The sequence below is a fragment of the Hermetia illucens genome, chromosome 3, assembly GCF_905115235.1.
Source record: "Hermetia illucens chromosome 3, iHerIll2.2.curated.20191125, whole genome shotgun sequence".
In the NCBI taxonomy this organism is placed as follows: Eukaryota; Metazoa; Arthropoda; class Insecta; order Diptera; family Stratiomyidae; genus Hermetia; species Hermetia illucens.
Genome location: NC_051851.1, coordinates 93781070 through 93801046, shown reverse-complemented (window position 1 = coordinate 93801046; position 19977 = coordinate 93781070). Strand labels below are relative to the sequence as shown.

At 40.4% G+C, this 19977-nt stretch overlaps 1 protein-coding gene across 2 annotated transcripts in view; it reads right to left on the bottom strand.

The window, feature by feature from the left end:
* LOC119652791 (octopamine receptor beta-1R-like) overlaps positions 1-15696 on the bottom strand; it is a 291369-nt gene extending 275673 nt beyond the window's left edge. Inside the window, exon 1 of one of the 2 annotated variants that reach the window (XM_038057105.1) lies at positions 14793-15696. The gene's annotated coding sequence lies outside the window, so the exon portion shown is untranslated. The remainder of the gene's footprint in view (positions 1-14792) is intronic. The other variant, XM_038057107.1, reaches the window with a different exon arrangement.
* Between the last annotated feature and the right edge of the window lie 4281 nt (positions 15697-19977).

Sequence of the window (19977 nt, the reverse complement as noted above, 5' to 3'; positions counted from 1 at the left end):
TTTAAACATGAATATAGAAACTACGTATTTCAGCTCTCCAAGTGGCAAGAATTCAAAGACTTCGAATCCACCCGCGATCATCAGTAGTGTGATTGAGGCGCGGATTTTGGAGGTCTCAAATCTTGCGTTTAGTGCCTACGGCGAAGCCAACCAAAAAAGAATGTACGGAAACTCTCAATTTGGGAGAAATTAGAAATCCGACTACGGCCAGCCCGTCGCAGTACTACAACCTAAATCTATCCGTAAAACGAAGAAGAAGGCTCGGCTAAAGTGAACTTTAGCCACTAAGGAGGGGGGACTATAGGTTGAATCCTGCCTGTCAGAACGTTTTCCTTCACCTTTACCGGGATGAGCGGAAGAAAGTGAAGCTTGTGACGTGGACGCTGCCGATTTAACGCCGGTTTGCGGAAATGGACCCAAGTGGTCCGGACACTGTGAGCCTGGGAAGGGTCTCAGTGGCGGCAGATGAAGGCACAGCGAAGGAAGCTAAAGAACCTTGGGAATGGGGACATGGACGTGGCTATACCACTAGGTGCGGTTATGTCCAGAGAAATCGGACGCAAGAAAGTGGTGAGACCCACATTGGATGCACCAGACTATTCTGTCAGCAATAATGTGCGCAAGAAGCGTAAGACTAACACATCTGTGGTGGACAACGCTTTATTGTGCTCCGCACCAGGCGTGCAGGGGGGATTAGAACCAGTGTGCCGGGAGGTAATCAAAATAGCTAGGGAGATCTCAATGAAGCTGGTCCCTCCCATAAGAATTCGGACACGAAGGCGGGAAGGAAGAGCCGTATGCGCAAGCTACTGCCTCAGTTCTGATTGCTATCGTGTGGGTTTCCTCCAAGAATGACAAAATATCAGATGGAGCCTGGAACGAATCCAAAATTTAACAATCAAGGTTTTCGCGATGAGCTTCTCCACTGATGAGGCTGCATTAAAGTGGCTCCAACAGGCAATCCCGGCTTTGAGTCCTGGTGGTCGGCCCAAATTCATTATTGTGAACACTGAGCTGCGCAGGACAGAACATGCCGCCTGTTGGTTACCTGGAAGGAACGCAGAGGACATTGTCCAACATGAATGGTGAACAGAACTCAGGCATGGGATGGATGTAAAGGTCATGGAAGAAAGGACAAATCTACAAACGTAGAGGGTTTAAGTTTGGTATTTGAACTGGATCAAAAGAGTCTGAATATGCTCCGGGAAATTCACCATATTGTGCTCCACTTTCTCCTAGATAGATTGAAATTCAATCATATATAAGGAAACTCTAGGTGGATGAGGGCTTGCACTAGCGAACGGACTACAGAGTGAATCCTACCTGCTAGTAACTTTCCCTGCAGTATTTATAGAACAGGTGGAAGAAAGGGATGCCAGAGACTTGAATTTTCGTTCAGAGAGCTTTTGTCCTGAGGTCAAAACAATTAGAGGCAACAATTCTGAGACAGTTCTGTGACCAAGACTTAGTTATGGTCATCCTACAATACCAGATTAATGGCGAGAGGCTTATTTAGCCTGCGATTCTTTGAGTCCTCAATCGATGCAAGAACTAACGATCCACTAGCGTATGCAGAATCAGGTGTTCTTGACCTCTTAATAGGTTGCGATGCGAACGCTCAGCATATTTATTGGGGCAGAAGCAAATGCAATCCAAGAGAAGAGAAGTTATTTGATTTCATCACTTCAATTGGTCTCATGATTGTAAATGTAAGGTGCGCCCCTATGTTCGTTGGACAAAGAAGAAGTGAAATCAATAGTTGACCTAACGATTTGTACTTTAAAAGTGGTAGAGTTGATTGCACACTGGCGTGCGTACACGAAGTTTCACTGTCAGGTCACTGATATCTAAAATTCAATATGACTATTGCAGGCGAACGGTCTGTAATACAAAAACCGAACCATTGGAAAACGGATTGATAAAAGTTTAATGAATTTCTTGGCAATAAAGTAGAGCCCCCAGGCGGGTAAGGACCCCTTTGGCGCTTGAAGATGAATTGGTAAAACGGTTCCTTCGTGGTACCGGGAACTGAAAAAACTCAGGAAATCAACCAGGCGACTTGGAAACCGTGCTTGTAAAAGCAGTAAAAACGAGGACTGGTTAAAATTCCGGAACTCACTGCGTGAATATAAAAGGCTCGTCAAGTGTTCGAAACGAGACTCCTTTAGAGTGTACTATGAGGAATTGGAAGGTAAAAGAGGGACTTCAAGGTTGGGAAGAATCCTTAAAAGAAAAGAGTCGGCCAAGATGGAATTTCTTAGACATTCGGAAAGTACTTTCACAAGCTCCAGACTAAAATCAGTAGAAACCCTCCTGGAAGTATATTATCCAGAAAAACGGGTGAGAGAATTGGTAGGGGGTGAGGTGACAATTCTTGCAAACCCTTCAACATGCAAGTGTTGCAACATAAACTGGACCACTGCGAAAGCTGTTGTTACTAATGAAAAGGCGAGAGCTGCCATACTCTCCTTTGAACACCTGGCATGGATGCCATCTATCCAGCAATACTAAAGAAATGTATGGAGCCCTGTGCTCTAACTACTCAGCTATCCGGACACCTTTTGGCAGAAGGTTAAGGTAGTCTTCATACCGAAGCCTGGGAAAGATGACTATTCTAATCCAGAGAACTTCAGCTTGACTTCATTTTTGCTGAAAGGTTTGGAGAGACTGGTTGAGCATCACATTCCTGGGAAGGCGTTTAGGTCGCACCCACTTATGTCTCCAGCTGTGGCGGGTAGCATCACATCTGCTAATGGAAATCCTGCGATATGGGGTTCCTTTGGCCCAGGCCCTTTTCCGCCTTCGAAATTGAAGGAGATCTCATAATCATTGAGCTTTTCCTAAGCGGACCCGGCTCTCGATCCTGAGGAGACTCTCCTAGCCTCTTATGCTAGGATGTGGTTGGTGTTATTACGATTTTTGGCGGCCACCGTTCTCCCTCGGCACTTCCTTCTGCACTTTTGTTCTTCTAGTAAGCGATGTGCGTGGTTTAAATATCTCCTTGTCTAAGCAGCTTTTAGCACAGGGTGGCCAGACTGTCCGCTACCAAGGCACTGAAGTCGAGGGATATCAAGAGTCTTTTTAGTCATACCCGCCGCTAATACAGGAGTTCCGTTTACACCTTCTCTCTCTTTTCATGTTGGTCTAATATTTCGGGTCACCCTCCAATAGCATTTTTATCCAAGGGTGGGCATTTTCCTTCCTCCTACCCAACCATGCACGCACACTTCCGCTTGCCTACATTGCCATGTTCATACGCATTTTCCGAACTTTCCTTTATCGACAAAAAACGACGAGCCTGATGGGAGATTTGGGAGTTGCTTACAGGTCTGCCTGTCTGTCTGTTGCACCCAATTTTACAGAAACGGTTATTCCTATAGACACAAAATTTGGTGGAATGGTGGGAACTATGAACGCTCAGGCATGGAGCTACGTTGGTTTCAAAGGGGAGGGGCTGATAGGGAGTACATGCGAAAGGGACATACAGTTTTTCAGCAAATATGTTCATGTGGACAATATTACAATGTAGGCCTTTTTCTTGATCATTTTCTTTAATACTAAGCAATTTTGAAAGACACAGATTATATCTCCCAACAACATGCATGATGCGAGAAGACTGAACATAAATGTTGACAAAAATATTAATCAGGTACTTCGAAAATAATATATGGTTTGACAGTTTGATTGGTCACGCGGTTGGCTTAAGGGCCCTATTAACTTTCTTGTTAAATGAGACTCTGCAACCAATGATTGTACAAAATTTTGAAGTCACAATGGTCCATACCGCAGTATCCCATATACCTGAATATTTGTTTGTAAACGAACAATTTGACAATAAGCTTAATTTCCAACTTCGCTCACTTAATACATTCTCGGGGGACACAAACCTACTTATGACGCCTCCGCAAATTAGAATATATTGAGGAGGTTTACAGCGAAATATAATTTGCGGAATGTATCCCATAATGTGGCCAGTGAATTCCCTTTTGAAAATTATTTTCAGAACTTGGAAGAATTTGAAAACCCTACCCAAGTCTTCATGGCTAAGTTGTGCCAGATGTAGAAGCTTTCCCATTGTAGCACGTAATGGACGTTTTCGCAGCTACCGCGGGGAGAAATCAGTTATTGTTAAAACGCTGTAGAGTTCAGCGGGAAATTTAAATCACTCTTGCCTAAAAGAACAACTTTGAATGGCATTATTGCTTGTGAAAAATTCTCGTGGGCTTGGATTCCATTACGTTTCCGTAAGGTTCCCTATATTAAAAAAGTTCGAAACAAAGGCTTCACAGGAGATTTAAAATTTGCCCAATTTCCCTTTCATCCAGCATGCTCAAATAAGATTTACCTTTAAATCTGCTTACAAGCAAACCCTCAAAAACAGCATGTAAGTAAAATAACATCCCTCTTAGAGAAGTCACTATCACGTTAAATTTTCATTGTGCTTTTCAAATAATATGTAAAAGGTTCCGTGCTGTTAAAGCCCGTTCACGTTCCGTAGGTCGGCAGGCGACTAGGATGACGGTAACAAAGGACGGCTTCCAGCTCGACAAGTGCTTTTCAGACAGAATGTCGAGGGAACTTCCACGGAAGATATGTATTCCACTATGAGAACAGGTGGCTCTACGGCAGGTCAACTTTATAATTGTCTCAATTTTCTAAAAGAGTACTTAAGAATGAACCTCATTGAATGCTTTGGAACGTATCGTGACAGGTAAAAAGTCGCCGACGGTTGAGTGGAGGCAAAGTCCTTTTGCTACATAGATTTCCTATTTAGAATAAAATAAACAAAAAAGTCGGCCCCTCGCTCCTGGTCCTTATTGTAAATCCTGCTCGAGTGCTGTTTATTGAATAGGCGGAATAACATGTTCAGAAATAGAGAACAGAGTCAAGTGCTTTCAAGGGGAATAAAAGAGTTTCACTTTTTGTCGTTTCTGTTTGTTCAGGTTGTAAAGTTGGTATCCTTCAAAAATGTTTACTTTAACATCTACAAAGTGTGTTTGAATTCGCAAAGCTGGAATAGGAAAAGCCAATTTACACTTTTCGCACGGAAGATTTTCGTGCTCCTTTCTGGGGACGTTAAAATTGGATTGGTTCGAACGTTATAGGTATTCGTTCGACTTTTGGTGGGAGTCTTCTGATTTGAAGCTGATTAGTGTTTGCAATAAATACATAAATTTTAGAAATACTGTGCAGGGCCGGAAATATTGAATTTGTTTAACAAATAGGAAAACCCCTGATGTGAGGAGCTGCAATAACAAATTTTCTCTTAACAAAAGGCAAATAAACGATGTGAGGGATTCAAACATCGTTTCCAATGAGGTGTGGAAGACAAGATACTTCAAGCTCGGAAGGGGAACTTTTCCTCGAAGTCATAATTTGTATCAAAGTAGGCGTTTGGCCTTTGAGTTTTCGGTTTGCTTTAGGATCTCTTTTTACTTATGTTTCAAAAGCTGAAAAATAAATTCTGAATTTTACATGTGGTTGCCATGAATCCTTTCGCAACAAATTAGAAGCTTTATACCCCCACAAATCATTTTTCCTGCTTGTTGGTCATCCCGTTCAACTTTTGACAGTGCTTCTCGCTTATTCAACCGTCACTTATGTTAGATTAACATAGCATGAAGGTAACCTACTACATATCAATGCTCTGTCTATTACGTAGCATATGCAGCAGTCAAGTCAGCACATTTTTTACGTTATAACCTTTCCGTTGGTACCAATGCCTTCTTTTAAAAATATTCACCGACATATTGGGTGGGCAATAATTTTAAAGAATTTTTCGGCGATAAATATAATTTGCTTCGGAAAAATGGTAACAATTGAGCGACTTAACTTTTCGTGTTCTTGTAGAAATGGTGTTTTTGAGGCAACCTTGGGGATTTCGCGCAATTACTTCAAACCAATACCCTAGATTTAGCAGTACCTAAAATTATTTAGACAAAGAATTTCGATTGTGGGACCTCGATTACCACTTATAAAAGTGATAAATAGAGGCAATGTGGTTTCACTTATAACTATTATAAATGAAGCTTCGGGAAAGTAACCACCTGTGGTGAGGTGAAATACCTTGGCATCATAATTAGTGTTGTCTTTTTGGTACCAAAGATACAAAATTTAGTACCTATTGAAGTTCATCAGAACATCGGTACTTTTTCTTATTGTTGAGTACATTTTTAGTTGAGAAGGTATTTTTCAACAAAATCAGAAACGTTAAGATTTGCAAGTTAAGTTAATACGTGACAATATCACATTCTGTAAATGACAAAATAACCGAAAATTTAACTAGTAACGTTACACCTCGTCAAGAAGGTGAAAATTTTCATAGGATAGCAGAAACAAAGTAGTAGTTTCGGTGAGCACAGTCCAACACATTATAAAAATTATAAAATGACCCACTAAGTTGGACATTAAGTGAAGCGACCCGCTGAGGAAGCTAGCAATTAGAAAACAAGTCGGGAAACCGGAAGCTGGGCGCTTCAGGTATGAAAGGTTTTGTTTGCTTCTTCTGTGAGTATATTTAAGTGTAGAACTATCCCATTTGTACGTAGCCCGTTATGTATATGCATTTAGCATGTCTGACTACCCACTTTAGTGTGATATATTCAGTTGCAGTAAATTTACACGGTAAAGTTAACTTTGAGCTACTGTAACTTTGTTACTAATAGTATGATTTTGATCAAACTTGCGGATAATGTGCTTCATATTATATTTTATACTACTTCCAACTTTTATAACTGTGGGATACAATTAAGGGGGGTTTTACTCAATTTCCCCAAAAATATGGTAATATACTATTATTAACTTAATCTGAACGGATATCGATATGGAGAGTATTTTGAGGCCTGGGCACCATATAGAGGCAGCTTCGTTATTTTTTCAGATTTTTCGGTTGGGTAGTTTCTGAGAATGGGTCCGTTAAAGAAATCATCATTTTCCACCCCTCCCACTCCCCGCCTTTCTAATAAATCTCAAAGCTAAGACTAGCTTCTACTAGTCGAGACCTTTCAGTTGATACCCCACATGACTATATTCCGTGCAAAAAAATGTTACGCCCCCCTTTTACATGTATGGGGACCCCTCCTAAATCTCAACGTAGAAGGATATCACTCACTGCATGTCTAGGGGTCCACAGTTCCCACCTTTTTACCAAATTTCGTGCTAATCGGTGCAGCCGTTTCTGAGAAAAATACGATAGACAGACAGACAGACGGACAGACGGACATCAATATAGAAATATGCAAGGCGCCGTTGATTTGATTGATTTTAACTTTAATTAAAAAATTTTGTAAATTTCAGAAAAGCCCTTATTGTCTACATAAATTTTAGTCTGTATAATTGCCAAGTAGGGAGGGAATCTTCGTTGCCTTAATGTGTGTCACTTCACGCCAGATTTACTTGTTTTCTTGGATATTGAGAAAGTTAGGTGCCCGAAATAATCGTTGTGCCTGGTGGAAGATACCATCACTGTAATAACATTAAAGACGAAAGTTGCAAAGAATCACTATCTCTTTCTTGAAGTAAACCGCAAACCATATGGTCAAGTTAAGTGCATATTCTTATCTCGCCCTCATAGTCAATTACAATTACGGTGTTTCGTACAATGTTATAAATGATTTGGGCTTTGCTAGTCTGGCAGTTGCTTCAAACCCTCTTTGTTCAATCCTGAAAAATAAGTTCCCACTGGCTTGGGTAATGCCTCACCCCGAAACAGCAAAAAAGGACAATGAGAATGGCATGAACTACTTCCAATACAGAGACAATGACTGGCACGTCTTTAAAGAATGCTTTACCTGAGCAACAAAAAGTAATCCTCTACGGAAGTTAAAACTATAATTTTTTTCAAAGGAAGTAAAAAGGAAGACGTGCAAAGGAAAATGAAATTTGAAGAACAGGATTATGACTTTCTTTCTTTATTATCTTACCAACTATTTTATAAAAGCTATGTTATTTTGAAGCGGATGTAATGCACGTTTTGCAAGGAATACTAAGATATTCTATAGGATGTGCCCAATCGTTATAATATCATTAAATGTCAAAACGATAATATTTATAGAATTGAATTAGAATAACGACTCGCTTTATACTTTGCCTTAGATCGATTTTTATCTATTTTATATGCATTATCTTTTCTAAATGTACAGTAGTAAGATACCTCAAAAGGCAGATGAGAAGCGATGCCACAGCATGAACAGTAAGGCACAAATCGACTAAATTTTCACACAATGCAGCCATTTTCACACCGTCGTTGACAACAAAGCTGTTATTTACGAGGCTATCAAACGTCAACATGGGCCGTGGATTGGTGAGGGGCGCACTGGCCGGCCGGGAAGTAATATGGTGATTTCATGAGAAATGAAAAGCAATAATCTCACTGGCTATCGTTGGGAATGTCAAAGAAACGTAAATGATGTCTGTGACGAGAAATGTCAACTGACACGACCGCTCTTCTTCGAACGACACATTTCAAAGATCTCCACCACAAAGTGGACTCTCAGGACGCCTGGAGGATCTGCATTGATTTATCAAAGGCCGATAACTACAATTTCTCTTGTCATTACCACATTTACGCTGCTTTATCTGCAGTAGGATGGGCAAATGGTCATACTGCGCAATGGACAGCTACCAGTTTCTTTTGTTTTGTAGTAATGATGTCTTGTCACCTATGTTAATTGTATTGTACGCAGAGCGATAGTTGACGTTGTGTTTCTTTACTCCGAGGTGATTCCGGTCAACCCGTTGGGCAGTGAAATTCCCACATACTCGAGCAAGGCGATTTGATGCGAGTCTGCAAGGAACTCGTCTGAAATGGATCTTCCCACAAAACCCTACCGGAGGTTATCTGGTAGTATTGGGACTGGGATGGCCCTCTAAAGGTACACATTCAGGAGCGTAAAACAACATTTGATTAGCAACAAAGTACGACTGTTCCAACATGGAGATAGGAAGACAGGGAAGTTTGGTTATTAAGTCATTCCAAGAAAAGTTTTCGATGCATTCTTAACAACCGCATTCACGATCTAATTACCATAAACCAAAGTCAAGAATTTAAATAACAATAATGAAAGGCTTATGCTATGTGGCAGCCGACTATGTACAATGGGGAAGTTTTTGTGCCCGAAATTCTGCACCCGATTCAGACCAGGAGCCTTTCAATTCCCCGAACTATCTTTGGCTCATTATATAGTAATTTCAATATTTTTATTCCCAGGCTTTCATAATTTCAATAGATTGGTTTTTCATTGATTTTATCTATTGCGGCCATAATACATAATTCGCCCAGGTATTCCCCTTCCCTCCGCGAAATGGTCCCTTTTTTTCGGTTAGTAAAACATGAGGCTTATTGCGTGTGCATATTTAGTGATCAGTCCGAGGTTGTATTTCTAGTTTGGCAGAATCACCTTAACTATAGTATTATGATTGTTCCGGGTTTGTCCGGAACCGGACATTTTGCAGTGGTTATTCTGTACCCACTCTTTAACAATGACCTTTCTATAATCACGTATTAGATGACTGATTCATTTTATTAAGGAGATGATCCCATAATCCGCCTTCCAAATGGCCACGCCAATAATGGCTTGCACTTTGCTAATCCTCGGCAAGTTTTCTCCTCTCTCGGACAAAACGGTGTAAGTCTCAATCTTTTTGGGGCGAGTATAGATGAATGCATTTACGCACAGAGTATTGGACTCCCAATCGTCAGAGAGCGAGCCTGCAACCGTTTGTCACATTACGGAGCGTTCAAATCAGGGAATTCCTTTCACCAACGGGAAGGTAGAGGAGGAAGGGAACTGTCAGTTCAAGGAACCCCCTGCCATCCGGCTCCTCCTCTATCTTCGTTGGAACGAGAAGGACCCGAACGTAATGGGCAACACGGCTCAACCTGTCAGCGCTCCTCAGCATCTCCTCGACAATGTTTTCTGGAGAAAGATCCCCTGCATTTAAATAGAGCAGCTGATGTATCCCATTCCACCTTCCGCAAGAAAAAAAGGTCTAGGGTGCGTTGCCGTTCTTCACGAGCAGCCATCTTCCCTGGCTCTTCTTCCTTGCACTTGTATATGGTTTGACGCTCATTAGCAAGAGGGGCAATTGAGATCACTCCCGCGATCACCATCACGGCCGGCTCAGATACACTGCCGTACGCAGACGCCACCCGCAAAGCTCCTCATTGCTGTACTTGCGCGAGATGCTTACGTTATACCTTCTTGCCAAGAGCGTCAATCCGTACCTCCGCACTGTAGAGCAGGACAGACTGCGTTAAACTCATCAGGAGACGCCGCCTGCTACACGTAGAACTCCCAATATTTGCCTACTTAACGCTGAAACTCCAGCTGAAGCTTTGTTTGCTGCTGCTTTGATTTGCTGAAAAAAGTCCATCTTTGAGTCAAGAGTCAGCCCGAGGTACTTTACCGTTGGTTTTGACTCAATTATCAACTCACCGAATGATATGGGCCGCAGAGTCGGAATTCTCTTTTCAGTTAGGATGACTACTTCGGTTTTTTGCCAGTGCAAGGTTGAATCCTTGAGTAGTCATCCTTCCGCTTAAGCGTCTGCTTTGCGCCTGTTCGACAGTGCGTCCAGCAACAAGCTCCGCGACATCATCTACATAACCGACTAGCCGCGACTCTCCTGCCACGTCGGGTTTAAGTAGACTAGCATAGGTAGCGTTCCAGAAGTCCGGCCCTAGGATAGATCCCTGCGCCTCTCCCAGATGTGACCTCCATCCTTCTATGACCCTCTAGCATTTCATAGAGCAGAGATCGGTTCAACAGATAGGTAAGTCTCGAAGTGGGTACAAGATATGTAAACATAAATTTCCATTTTTTGTATGAAAAAGAAATACTCGTTGGAAAGAAAAGCAAAAATGTATTCTTTCAAAACATTTTCCACCTGCACATTCTCCTATCTTTCCGTCTTCAGATCAAATCAATTTTTAAACCAATTTTCGGCTTCCTAGAGATTTTTTAAGTGTTTGTGCTTTTTAGGTATAAGTGCTTTCCATTGCGGAAAATTATTTGAATTCGGAAGGAGCCAAGAGCGGTGAATGTGTCGAGTGAGGTAACGCTTCCGAACCAACAGCCACGAAACTGGTCTATGTAAGGTTTGGTGTATGGAGTGATGCATTATCATGGGGTAGACTTCCTCTTCCTTGGCTTGTTGCTATTTTCCGACTAGAGTGTGTTTCAAGTTAGTTACAGTCGCTAACTATCAGCATTTTCAGTCTCGCCACATTTTCATATCTCACGATACCAAACCTGTTTGGTCCCCTCGAATCGATTTGCTTTCGCTTACGCTGGTTGTTCACGATCAGCCCATTCGTTTTTAAGGTTTTCGTAAAACAAAACTATATTAAAATCGGCTTATTACCTATCTGTCCGTCCGTCTGTCTTTCGCAGATGCGATTACTCTTATTGATGCGAAATTTAGTAGAAAGGTGGAACCTGTGGATTCCATTGCATGCAGTGAATAATAAATTTCCACGTTGAGTTTAAGTGGTCCTCATGTAAGCAAAAGGGGTGTATATAATTTTTTTTTGACCGAGTTTATTGCGGAGTATCAAATGAAAGATTTTCATTAGTATTTTGCGAAACCGATATAAGTTTCAAAATTGGCTCCAAAGGAGAGTAGTGCAGAGGTCTGAAATGAGTCAGTTACTTCAAGGATGCGTTCTCAGAAACTGCTCAACCCAAATATCTGAAAGAAATATGGTGGTCCATGCACATATTTAGATCTCAAATTACTCTCCATAGCGACACCCGTTTAAAAGTGAATAATAGCATATTACATTATACATCATACATTATAAGTATATTTTCCAGAATTTCAATGGGAAGTTCCTGTAACTTTATCCTAGGATTATCAACGCTTGCAGTAATATAGGCCTAATACTACCAAATTTGGTGAAGATCGCACTATTACTAACAGCGTTATAATAGGCCAAAATTGTAACTTTTGTGCAAATTCATTGCATTCAAAAGCTTTGAATGTCAGACTAAAGTAAATGGTTTGACAAACTAGAAGTAAAACATTACAAGCTAGATACAAATGGGACAAATGTCCACGTAACTATGCCTATGTGCTTACTTGCACAAAACTTTTCATACCTGAAGTGTTTGGCTTCCGGTTCCCGATTTGTTTCGGTTTGGATTCTCTTAGTAAATCCTTCTCGTCGCCCATCACGATTCAATGAAGCAAACTCATTCTGTTGCTTCGCTGAAACAGAATCTCTTGCCTCGCATGAGGTATCCATTTTCACCATCTGTGGACTTATCCCACGATTGGTCTTCAATGTATCTTGCATTTGCTCATTCAATTTAACTCAAACCTGCCTGTAAATGAGTGGATGCGTTTCGCAACACTTTGCTTTAGTAGAAAGCAGAAACGTAATGATTGCCACAAAGCGAAGCTCATTATTGCATTATTACAAAAATGCTAAATTTCGTTGTAGAACGAATTTTTTTCAGAAAATCTGATCTCTGAATAGATAAATTCATTTTCATTTTTTCACATTTCCCCTATTTCCTACTGAGCTCCAATAAGGCTCTATCTATATATATAAAAGAAAGTGGTGTTAGTTACACCATTTGGCTGAAAATTGGTGGAGAGGTAGCTTAGAACCAGGAGACGGACATAGGATACTTTTTAACCCTTTCGACCAAGTTTCCGTCAAGTCACTATAAAACGTGGTATAACAAAAACGCATCTTACATGGAATAATAAAACGCAAATGACAGTGGAATAACAAAACGTGAATGACAGCTAGACGTAATTTTGTCTTGACAATTATAAAAATTATAGCTAAACGTATTTGATATCATCAGTAATTTGTTTTCGCGTTGAAGCATCATTAACAATGCCGCGACCAAGACGATCAAATCTTTCCCGACAAAGCCGTAGTACAAGAACGATGCGAAATATTGCTAATGAAAGGACTGAAGAAGCACAAGGAATTGCCCGTGAAGAGCGCCGCGTTAGTATGGCTCGACTTCGTGCTTCTCAATCACAAGAGCAAAGCGAGGCAGCCCGTGAAACGGCTCGGTTGGCAATGCGAAATCGTCGAGCGAATAACAAAGATGAAGAAGTAAACAATTTTCGACGCACAAGAAGAAATGCGTCAAGTGCTGATTTGAATCGAGCAGCGTTTCGATATGATTGCAGCAATGATTGCTGCTTGCATCCCTGATAATAAAACAAAAAATGTCGTGTATCACAAGGTGATTAACTAAAGAGTGCAACCTATGCACCAAAATATATGAGCAATACAGAATCATTAAAATACTTGATTTATTATATTTTTCCTAATAAAAAATTGAATTGAATAAAATCCATAGTCTGCTTATTTAAGGCGGAACAGAGTTCGCCGGGTAATCTAGTTTTTACTACAATGATGTTTTGCCTCAAATACGCACCTGAGGAATACATAAGGCAGACGAAAATATCAAGTAAGCATTCACTTTGCCATGGATTTTTCCTTCGTTCTTTCCGACATCCGAGTGGCCAAATGCAAGGCCTTTTATTTTATTTTACTTTTATTTTTCAGATCAAGCCGTCAAGATTTTTTTTTCAATCTGGGCTGCGATGTTTGCTCCGGTGCAAGTTCAAATGCAACGAATAGGAAATATGTGAATTTTTACTTGTGACGTGTGCTCAAGTTCCTACGGCTATAATTTATAATTTTTCCAAACCGGTTGCCAAAGATGCAAGCAAGCAGAAGTCAATGGGTGTTTCGCTAAAGCTGCCTTATATGATGGCTGACCTGCACCCCTTTCGGTTTCACGGAATAGCACTGATTTCGGTTGTCCAATTTGGGCATTCAAACCTGCTTAGTTCATTGAAATATGCACACATAATATCGACAATACATTACAGAAAAATTTCCAGTTTCTGTCAATCTATCATAAGTACAGAATTGATTTCATCCGGACAAAAGCCAACCCCACTGGTTTGATGGCCCGTTTCAAATATTTTTTTTCGCACAGATCTTCATTTTTAATTTAATATTCATCCATTTATTTGCCAAGTGTAATTTATGCAAAAGCTTACAATCTAAATATCTTTCTAGCTCGTAGTATTCATTTTAACTCATTAACTTTCAAAAGACAAGGAAGCTTACTTTTGATCTCTCTCGCGGTAACCCTTGGGGCACTGAAAGCAAGTCTATGAAGATCAAATTATTCAAAATACTCGAAGAGTTATTCAATACTACAAAGAGTGTGTTATTCTCGAAATCAATATCAACCAATATATATGATTCCTCCCCAGATACTCGCCAATCTATAAAAATTGTTGAATATCCATAAAGCTTTCCTTGATTATCCCTGTATCGAGAAGTACATAAATACATACATTTGAATAGTGATCACTGAGCCGAAAACCATACACAATATCTTTGATATTATTCATAGGGAATGGTCAGCACTACGTTTGTACTCAAGTAGAGCGTGTCCCCAGCATGAAGAAGAATTATATTCCGCCTTCCTTCAACTCGAAGCGATATATTACCCACGGATACATGCTTGCTGTAAAACGAGTCAAAGGTCTTCCTCAGAAAGTAACTTTCGCACAGCAAAAAGTCTAGATAAGGATTCATGATAAAAAAGAAGAATGCCTGGGAAATTTTTGAGAGAGTGACGGAAAGGGCAAAGATACAACACAGTCGAGTGCCACCACATCTCCTCGTTATCGGCACACTACGAGAACGTCTACAGGACTCCCAGTTACGCGCTGGGTTGCGAACATGATGCTGAGAGTGGGGAGGGAATTTTCTAATTTTTCACCTGTTTATTTTAATCTACCTGTGTAGGACTCCTTTGAGTGGCAGAATAGATCCGTTGCAATTTTCCTCCCTTTGATGTTTTCTCCTTTAGCGACGAAACGTGCGGCGACTGAGCTGAATCTAAATAGCCTCACTATTTTTTAATCAAGCTTGCAATCTCAACAAACAACAAAAACGCACATCAACTTAAAACACACTTTCTTTTCGAAACGGACACCTACAAACTTCTAGGAAAGCGGGCTGGCACTGTTCGAATGGTTCCCGAGAAATTTACTGAGAGCTTCCCACAGTAAGTTGTCGTCGTTGCCGTTGGTCCTGGTCCCAAGTTCACTTTCACTGAGCACCATCCAGCATTTCATCCTTCTTGGGAAACACCGAGGATACCAGAAAACGCGGGCGGTGGGAGACCGAGCGGGATAGATTCATGTCAGACAACATAACGCTTTCACACACCACCACTACTATATAGACGTCGCGTATCCTGCCGAGGTAATGTATATTGCTTGGCTAGGGACACAGGTATTAGGTGTCCTTTATCCGTTATCCTGCTTGTGCTTAAAATAACATGTTTATACGGTTAGAACGTGTTACTGCGAACGGTGTACAAAGCGCGAACAACGTCGTCTACACGTGTCCTGTCCAGCCTTCGGATTGCTTCTGAACGACCCGGACGACTTGTTAGTTAGTTAGGCGCCTCGTGGTAATCCGTGGCTTCCAGCGGAATTCCAGGAAGAAAGTCTGCTTTGTTTCGGTTACTGGCGTCTACGGTGTACTATGGATGCTGCTGATATGACGCGCAATCCAGATGGTTGGAAGGACTATGAAGCTTTCGTGAGACCGAAAGCTTGGGAATAACTTAACCCAGAGTATACCGCGGTTTGAAATCCTTAAATTGTTTGTGCTAGAGACAAATCGGTGATTCACTTAGAAATTGTGCGTGCCCATTATTTTCTTTTTTAATTAAATAGTGCATGTGAATTATTATAATAAATATCTTCATTCATTTTGTAATAAATTACTATATTGATAGCACTCTCCATATTATTGCAGCTGAGCGTTTACTATTTGGAGCTTATGTAGTATTGTGCTTGGGAAACATGTTTATACGGTTAGAACGTGTTACTGCGAACGGTGTACAAAGCGCGAACAACGTCGTCTACACGTGTCCTGTCCAGCCTTCGGATTGCTTCTGAATAACTTAACCCAGAGTATACCGCGGTTTGAAATCCTTAAATTGTTTGTGCTAGAGACAAATCGGTGATTCACTTAGAAATTGTGCGTGCCCATTATTTTCTTTTTTAATTAAATAGTGCATGTGAATTATTATAATAAATATCTTCGGTAATTTGAACATTCTGCTGGACTACCTTTCAATATGGAAAAAGAAAGGTAGTCCAGCAGAATGTTCAAATTACCGTCCGATCCGGTTACTTTCCCATACCATGAAGATTTTTGAACGCATTCTTGACAACCGTATTCGCGAAATCGTTGAAATAACCGTGAATCAAGCCGGATTTGTCAAGAACTGCGGAACTACTGACGCAATACACGCTGCGCGGTTACTCATGGAGAAACACCGTGAGAAGCATCGCCCTCTTTACATTGCCTTTCTGGATCTAGAGAAAGCGTTTGACCGTGTACCACACGAACTCATCTGGTATGCTTTACGACAACACTTCGTGCCAGAAGAACTCGTGCGCTGGGTTCAATTGCTCTACCACGATCCGAAAAGTAAAGTTCGAAGTATGGCGGGTGTATCAAAACCGCTTCGTGTCTCTGTTGGAGTTCATCAAGGAAGTGCCCTCTCACCACTCCTCTTTGTCCTTGTTATGGACACCGTCACACGGGATATCCAACGTCCAGCGCCCTACACACTGCTTTATGCAGATGATGTTTTCCTAGCATCTGATAGCAAAAATGATCTCGAGCAACTTGTTCAAAAATGGAATGATCGCCTCATGCAACACGGTCTCAGATTGAATTTAAACAAAACTGAATTTTTGACGACCGATCCCCATGAAACAGGCACAATCACTGTCAGCGGCAGTGATCTGCCCAGATCTGAGCGATTTAAATACCTCGGGTCAACGCTATCAGCCAATGGAGAACTGCGTTATGAAATTGCTTCACGCATTAACGCAACCTGGATGAAGTGGCGTTCCACAACTGGTGTCCTTTGTGATCGACGTATCAACGAACGTCTCAAATCTAAAATTCACCGCAATGTTGTCCGTCCAGTCGCTCTCTATGGTTCTGAGTGTTGGCCGACCATAAAAGACAATGAACGGCGTCTTGCGGTAATGGAGACGAAGATGCTACGTTGGACTAGTGGCGTCACACGTTTAGATCACATCCGAAATGAGGATATCCGCGATCGTTATGGGGTTGCACCGATCGTGGAAAAGTTGCGAGAGAGGCGTCTTCGATGGTATGGTCACGCAATTCGTGCAAACGAGAATTCACTTGCAAAGATTGGTCTGAACATCGAAGTCGATGGTAAACGACCAAAAGGCAGACCTAAGCAACGATGGCTTGATACGCTGGATGGGGATTTGAAAGCCTCGAGATTGCACCCAGATCAGGCATTCGATAGAGCCAAATGGCGAAGCCGATCACGACGAGCCGACCCCGCTTGTGAACGGGACAAAGGCTGAAGAAAAAGAAGAAAAAGAAGTAGTATTGTGCTGCATTAAGCTATTTGCCTGTGTCCTAAACCACTTGAACAAGAGCTGGTTTGTATTTTAGGGTATTTAATTCAAGGTTACAGCCTAAACAAATTATTTAAAAACGCTTAAAAGGGCACTAAGTAGAGACGGCTTGTTTGCACTGACTAACTTTATTAGTATTATATTTTTCTGTAGGAACAAGAAAAAAGGAACAGCAAAACATATAGGATAGGTATCACCTACTATAAGGAGTTTTTCAACGAAATACGGACGGATTTGTCTATAAATGACATCGAAGTAGTTGGCCCCAGCACGAAATATATACTTAAGTGCTGGTTGACTACAGAGAAGAACCGAAAACAACACAAAGAAAAGAGCAGGATATACCGGATTAAGTGCAATAACTGTCCCGAAAGGTACATTAGCCAGACAAAAAGACAGTTTCATGCCCGGATCAGAGAGCACCTAAAGGATGCAGAAGTAGGCAAACGCTAAAATAGTCAACACATGTGAACATCCGAGGCGAAGCAGATAATAGAAGAAGGGCATGAAATGGACGAGATGGAACTGCTGAAATAGGTCAAGCAGGTAAGGCTTGACCCTTACGAAAGCTTCTTCATAGATAGAGAAACGCAGGAAACCTGCCTAAACACCGATCTAGGAAATGGGGATTCCCCGCTCTTCAAATTAATTCCATGATAAACCCATTGAGATAGTAAAATTACACAACTTTTAGAATTAAGAATTAGGTATATATAAGTAGGTAAAAATGTAATAACATTTTGGTCTTTAGCTTCATAAACTGCTGATGAAGGTAGCAAGCTGCTACTGAAATGCGCACATGGGATAATAAATAGCTCAATGACTTAAAGGAACAATTTTGTTTAAAGAACATATATATATATATAACTTTAAAAAGATGTCCAGAGGAATTTGAAGAACACGACATTCTTTTCCAATTAAGTATATGTTATTCAGTTGTTTTTTAAATATAAGGGTTTATACTATATATTGTCAAATCCTTTTCAATGATTTTTTTTGACATGACCTATGTTCTACATTGCTTTTGAGATTATTTAGGTGGATTTTATTTAAGCTTTGTGATTTTTACGACCTAATGAGTACCGATTTATTCATTATTTAGTTATTTTTATGGTTTTGTGTAAAACTCGCACTTTTCTCCAAAACGGCTAAACCGATCGAAAATTTAGTGGACTTAGCAAGCTATGAAATCCAATGCATACAGAGACTGATATTGGTTTTGAAGTGAATTGTAAAGTACGCGGGTAAGGAGTCAAAAAACTATCCAAACCAAAAACCTGAACAAAATAAGGGTGGTGTGCTTGTATGTAAATCTAAGCCTCAAAATAAGTCCCATTCCGATATCCGCTTAAATAAACTTACTAATACTATAGTATATTACCAACTTACAACCCAACAAACAACAATTAAAACCCTTAAGATCACCCTAACACAAGCATAGAGAACAGCGCATACGCATGCCATATTTCATGAAAATCCTGCTATTAATATCAAAGTTGTAGCAGTTCAAAATTATCAATTTCGCGGGAATTAACTGAATCTTAAACCATACAAACAAGATGTTCACGTCATAATTAAAATCCCATATATGGAGAAGTTACTTTTCCCTAGTTTTGCCCTTTGCCTCTATTAGGTGAGCTCTTTTTAGGGTTTTATTTGGAAAATGATTAAGTGGCTTAATCGTTGCAAATGCCGTTTGAATTTTTTAATAAGAATAGTCAGCAATTTAGCTTCCATAGTATAATAGTCAGCCATTTAGCTTCCATATAGTTTCCGCTTTGCAAAGTCTAAACTCAACAAAATTTTCCAAGTTTGCCTTTCTGATGAATCATCGGTATATGCATTGACTGACAAATCAGGTTTTCTGAGAAGAAGATCTGGTGAAAATGGCGTCGTAAAAAGGGTTAAGTGTCCATTTGGTATTACTGCCTAAAGTACAGGGCGTCTATAAATTACTCAAAAAACAATGAGGCAGGACCAATACATAAAGGCCTTGAAAACGGCAACCATACTCAAAGTACACGAATCGTTATCAAATCGCAACTTCATATTTATGTACAACTCTGCTTCATGTTAAAAGAACAAAATTTTTTAGGTAAAAAGCCAAATAAGAGGTTCTGATGGGTTTGGTAATGCACCGGAGGTTAACTCCACTAAAAGCCTTTGGTGATCAATGAAAAAGACACCACTTTCAAGAAAAATATAATAGAAGAAGAAACAGTTCACACAATCTCGTATGGTGTATTAAAGAGTAAGACTTGTCACTCCAGCAAAAGATGGCATAACCAAATATTAAATTTTTATTTCATGTTTAATGTTATGGAATAATTCCAAGTATATTTCAAATGTCTACTCAACACGGTTTGATCACATAAATAATTTAAGTTGAAAAAAGAATTAGGTTTTTTATCTTATCCTGTAAATATTTTTATTTTTTCCCGCATACAATTGTTTCGGAGACCACACCTTCCGCTAGTACCTAATTAGTTAATCTAT